Genomic DNA, 6,273 nt, shown 5'->3' on the forward strand with positions numbered 1-6,273 from the left:
GAAACCCTGGATCAAGGTGCATAGTTACCACTGTCACTGGACCAACTGAAGATGAGTTGGAGGCAATGAAGAAAGGGCAGCAGATATTCATCAGTGAGCAGCCTAGGTTCCATGGCATCTTCTTCTGTGTAAATGCTGCAAAGCAAGGATTCCTTGATGGATGTAGACCATTCCTTGGCTTGGATGGTTGCTTCATCAAGTTAACTACAGGAGCTTAGATATTGGCAGCAACAGGTAGAGATGGAAACAACAACATTTATCCAGTTGCATGGGCTGTTGTTGCAAAGGAAGACACAGAAAATTGGCAGTGGTTCTTGGAGCAGCTGAAAGAGGCACTTGGTGGTGAGCAGGGCAAATTTGGGTACTACACCATCATGTCAGATAGGCAGAAGGGTTTACTGAAAGCGGTAACCACTGTATTTCCAAATTGTGCACAAAGGTATTGCCTTAGGCACATATATGCCAACTTCCAGACAGCTGGTTTCAGAGGAGAAGACCTGAAGAAATGCATGGACAATGCAGCCTACTCTTACACAAAGCATGGATTTGATTTAGCTATGGAAGAGATGAAGAAACAATTTGAGCCTGCTTGGGCATGGCTGACAAAGATACCAGTGCAAACATGGGCAAGGTGGGCCATGGACACCAACTGCAAGACAGATTTGGTAGTTAACAACCTAAGTGAGGTATTCAACAGGTATATTCTAGATGTCAGGAACAAACCAATTGTTACCATGTTGACAGGCATATATGACAAGCAAATGGTTAGGCATGATGCAAAGAGAGAAGGAGCAGACAAAGCTCACTGGGAAATTACTCCTCACTATGCAGAGAAGCTGGAATTAATGAAGACTTTCTCCAGGAAATGTACTGCAATTAGGGCAGATGTTGGGCTATGGCAAGTGAAGAGTGGTGAGCAGACATATGAAGTGAACTTGGACAATAAAACTTGTGCATGCAGGAAGTGGGATCTATCTGGATTACCATGCAACCATGCTGTGAGTGCTATCTACAAAGCAAGGTTGCATCCAGAGGATTTTGTTTCACACTTCTTCAAGAAGGAAATGTACATTAACAGCTATACCCCAGTTTTCTTTCCCATTCCACAAGAACATGGCTGGACCAAGACACAAACACCTGACATAATGCCTCCTGGGTTCAAGGACCACATGAAGGGGAGAAGGCAGGAGAAGAGGAGGAAGAACAAATTTGAGGTTCCTACACCTAAAGTTTCATCTAGGATGGCAAGCCGTTAGGTGTGGGAACTGCAAGCTGCAAGGACACAAGTGGACAAGCTGCTCACAGCCTCTAAGGGCTGATCTAGTAATTAGGAAAAATAACCACAAGGTCATTTGCAATTCTACCTTTCCAATCCATGAATGAAGTTATGTACTGCTTTTCTAATTATATCCATTGATTTTGCAGTCAACTAGGAGAATGCCAGAAGAGGCTTCAAGTGCAGCAGCTTCACCAGGACCAAGTGCACCAGCAAGAGCTGCTCCAAGTGCACCAGCTTCACCAGGACCAAGTGCACCAGCAAGAGCTGCTCCAAGTGCACCAGCAAGAGCTGCTCCAAGTGCACCAGCAAGAGCTGCTCCAAGTGCACCAGCAAGAGCTGCTCCAAGTCATGCTCCAGGAATGATGGGCTACTTCACTGCTGGTGCTAATGCATCAGCTGGTAGAGATGCATCAGTTACTCCCCTGGCTACATCAAGGAACTATGGTGCACGAGGTCCAACTGATGAAGCATTTTAGATGACAATTGAGTGTTAGGCAGTGAACTATGTCAAAACTGCTATGTTGATGTCATTTTGGTTGGGGCAAAGTAGTTGCCAGTGAACTGCTATGTAATCATGTCACTTTGCATGATTCTTTTGTGTCAAACATCTATGACATGCTATCTGTCCTAATTTGAGTAATGAATGTGTCTTTCCATGATTCTTATGTGTCAAATATTTTATTTGGCTCTATGTTTTAAGATGGTAAGGTCTCGACATCGAGTCGAGACGATGTCGAAACCACCTCTATGTTTTAAGATGGTAAGGTCTCGACATCGAGTCGAGACGATGTCGAAACCACCTCTACTCTATGTTTTAAGATGGTAAGGTCTCGACATCGAGTCGAGACCTTGTCCAAAACAACTCTATGTTTTAAGATGGTAAGGTCTCGACATTGAGTCGAGACCTTGTCCAAAACAACTCTATGTTTTAAGATGGTAAGGTCTCGACATCGAGTCGAGACCTTGTCCAAAACAACCCCATATATTGCAACTACCTTACCATCATCTTATTGCAACAACATAGTTCACCAACATAAATCACACCAGGCCACCATTACATCAGCTGAAGCTAATATTGCAACAACATTGTTCACCACAATTACAATAACTTAAAATTCATTACAATCCAAGTCTACCGAATAGATAAAGTACATGCCAGGCCACCATTACAGTTCTTCTAGGTGCACAGCACCTTTAATTAACATACAAACACCCAATTACTCTGAGGCAATTTCAATGATCTTCTTCATCTTGGACCTGTGCTCTTCCTTCTGCTTCAGGAAATCTCCAATGATGAACTCCAGCTTTCTCTTGTCAGCCTTCACCTCATCCCTCTCCTTCTTCATCAGATCCCTCTCCTTCTTCATCAGGTCCATCTCCTTCTTCATCTGGTCCCTATCCTTCTCTGCCCTAATTCTCAGAACTTTGTGCATGTTGGAATGGTGTGCATCAATGAGCTTCTTCTGCTCTAGTTCTGCCCTTGCATCTATCAGAGCTTGTTCTGCTTTAGCCTTCAGAGCAAGTGTCATCTGCTTCTCACCTATCACTGTCTTCAGTTCATCTTGTGCCATCTTCAGATCCTTGTGCAGCTTGCTAATCTCATCATGCAGCGTGAACTTTTGTTCAAAATGCTCCAGAGCATCAGTAGTTCTACCATGCTTCTGAGCACCATGCATTTCCCAAAGTCTTCCCAATGCTTTCTTCAAGTTCATGGGCCATTCACCATCTATCCACTTCACATAATCACATCGACGCCCTTCCTACAGAAATCAATGGATATAAAAAATTTCTAAGGTACATATTATCTACTCCTACACAATTTAGATTACTGCACAGAGACACACACCTCCATATCACATCCAAGAAACCTCCTGCCAGTGTCCCATCCCTCGAAAGCCACAAATCTGCCAGCTACTTTGCGACATTTGCAGCGAGCAGCAGGTAATCCATCATCTGACCCGCAATACTCCGAGTCATAGATGGTATTCAGTGCCTAAACATTGCATTTTCATTTCAATCAGTGAAAGATCCCCAGATTTCCCACATTCCCCAGACCACAAGAGATGGGATGCAGAGAGAACTCACCGCATCGTCGCTATCCGAGCTTTGGTAGTCTGATGACTCTTCACCATCACCCCACGAGACCATCACCGGCGACGGCGAGCTCCAGGCGCTGGCGGCGGCGTGAACAGAGGAGGAAGACAGTGAGATGGGGAAAGAGTGAGCTGGGGCAAAGAAAATCGGCCTAAACGGCTATTTATTTGCCCACGCTGACGCCCTAACGCCGTCCCTCCTTCTCCGTCCAACTTTGCCTACATGGACATGGCTCAAGCGCTAAACTCGACCAATCAGTGTCGCGCGTCTCGACCTGACCTCACAGCGGGTAGTTAAGTGTCGCCTAGCCCAATGCTGGTAGTTTTCGGACATCATCGACTGTAATGTGGTAGTTCTGCGTCATTTACTCTACCTAACCAAATGCAATGTGCGGGCAGGCGAGGACGAGCTCGATTGTGAGCAGGCGAGGCAGCCGAGCTCCTAGGTGAGGAAGACGATCCGAGGAGCGGTGGATGCGGAGGCGGAGCGCTGTCCGCGCCGCGTCAGCGAGTGGCTGGGCGTCGCGTAGGCGAGCTGCTAGTGGCCGACGATGGCGGCCTCCTTCCTCCTGCTGGTGGCCGACGAACTGGTGGCACGGCGGCGGAGGTCTGGGGGAGGCGGCGACGGTGAGGAAGGAGGAGAGGGGAACGACGGTAAGGGAGAGAGGGAGGCAGGGGAGAGGGGCGCACCTGCGGTGGAGGGATCGACGGCGGCAGGGGGCAGCGACGGTGGCAGGGGCAACGACGGCGGCGGATCGACTGCGGCAGGGGCAACGACGGTGGCGGATCGACTGCGTGGTTGATTTGGCCGCGGGGAACGACGGCCACACGCCTAAGTCCTGGAACGCGTACCCCCGGCGTTTTTGCGAAACCGCCGGCGGTAATGTTTCAGCCACTTACAGGTGGGACCACGTAGATTTACCACGGGCGGAAACGACCAATTCGCCGGGGGTAACTAGTTTTTTTTCACAGGGCGCGCGATACACCTTTTGTTCTGTAAACCATATTGTTATTCAAAAACGAATCAGTAACGAGTGGTTCCACTCAATTGGGCATAGCTGCACAGCATCAGGAGTTCGAATCCCACAGGGCGCAAAAAAGCCACCCTTTTTTTATCCCTTTCCTAGACCTCTTTTGTTGTTTCTAGTCATTTTTAGAATATACTTGAAGGATAATTAAATTGCAAGACATAAATTTGCACTTTAATTCTTGAATGACTTCAAAGTCCTTTCGGCGACATCCGATAAAAAACCAAGACATAAATTTAGGATACACTTGAGAAGGACAAATGGTTGTTCGAGAGATAATTATTATAAATACACAAATGACTTCAAAGTCCCTTCCGCTTGGTCCTTGTGACCCCACCGGTATCGTCGCGACTCCTTGTGTACGGAGGAACACTTGACCTAGGTAGCATCGTCCTTCTTCTTCTTAGTGTGTAGGTTCTATCGTCTTCATCGGGTTCTTCCATCATTGGGTCTCCGACGAGGCCGTCGAAGTCTTGCTCGTCGGCAACTCCATCCATTCCGACGAGGGCCCTTTTTCCTCTCCTTACGACAACACGGCTGGGCCTTGACGAGTCAGTTATGAAGAAGCATTGCTCGACGTGCTTAGCCAATACCCAAGGCTCATTTTGCGCGGTGGGGTTCTTGGTCTTGGATTTGGGGGGCAGTCGCATGGTGGTGACATACGCATCTTCTTTTGTGACGTCCGTAGCCCATCTGACACGAAACATCGGTAGCTACTCCCCGACGTAGTCGAGCTCCCAGATTTCCTCGATCCTTCCGTAGTGCCTTTTCTTCTCTTCACTCGTGTACGATTCCATCGTCACACCCGAGTTCTGATAGTCGCTTCTGTTGTCTCTCTCCTCTCGTGGAGAATGTGTAACCATTGATGTCGTATTTCGATAAGTCATGAGGTTGGGGGCGGGCCCACAAGACAAGGCCAATATCATTTTGTCTACGCCGCTTGCCATTGGTGGGGGATTGGCATCAATCTGGTCTTTGAACCAGCTCGCGAAAGAGGAGTTGTGCGCTCTAAATACCTCTTCTTCCGTCATCGGCTTGTCAGTCCTGCTCTTGATCATGTTTATGTGCTGATCCACCCAAGGCTCTACCTCGTTCATGTGCTGTAGTGCTACTAAGTGGGCCCTGTTAAAGTCTGTTCTCCTATCATCTTGATCTGCGTCGAGTTCCCTCCTGCCAGTGTTGTGGCCTACTCCCTCGAATCTGCTGAGGTGCTTGTTGGCGGGCAATCCAACCGGATGTGGGTCGTCCTCGTTTAAATAATTCTTGCAGAAAGAGATGCACTCCTCGGTGAGAAAGCCCTGGACGATGCTTCCATCCGGATGTGCCCTGTTACGAACGTATCCTTTGATGAAGCCGTTCATTCTTTCTAACGCCATCATGTTGTGAAGGAACGCGGGCCCAAGATCCTCGATATCGTCCACTATATGCACCAGCAGATGGACCATGATGTCAAAGAATGCGGGCGGGAAGTACATCTCCATCTCGCATAGGATGGTGATGATCTCTTCCTGCAGCCTCCCGAGTTTCTTGACGGTTATCGACTTTCGAGTGATGACGTCAAGGCTATGAGGCGTACCGAGGATCTTCCAGTACGGCAAGTCCCAAAACACGGACCTCCTTTTCCATACCCCCAAGAGCGGCCCGGGTTCCTTTTTCTTTCTCTTGTCTCCTTTCTTCCGCTTCCGGATCTTTATCTTACTCGCCGGAGGGCGATCTTTCCAGCTTTTTCAACAGAGTATCTATCTCTTCGCCGCTTCTCCTAGGTGGAGGTCCCTCGACCTCATCCTTCCCATTGAACAGGTCTCCACGCTTCCTCCACGGGTCATTCTTGGGAAGCCACATTCGATGCCTCATGTAGACGGTTTTTGAAGAC

The sequence above is a fragment of the Lolium rigidum genome, chromosome 6, assembly GCF_022539505.1.
Source record: "Lolium rigidum isolate FL_2022 chromosome 6, APGP_CSIRO_Lrig_0.1, whole genome shotgun sequence".
Lineage (NCBI taxonomy): Eukaryota > Viridiplantae > Streptophyta > Magnoliopsida > Poales > Poaceae > Lolium > Lolium rigidum.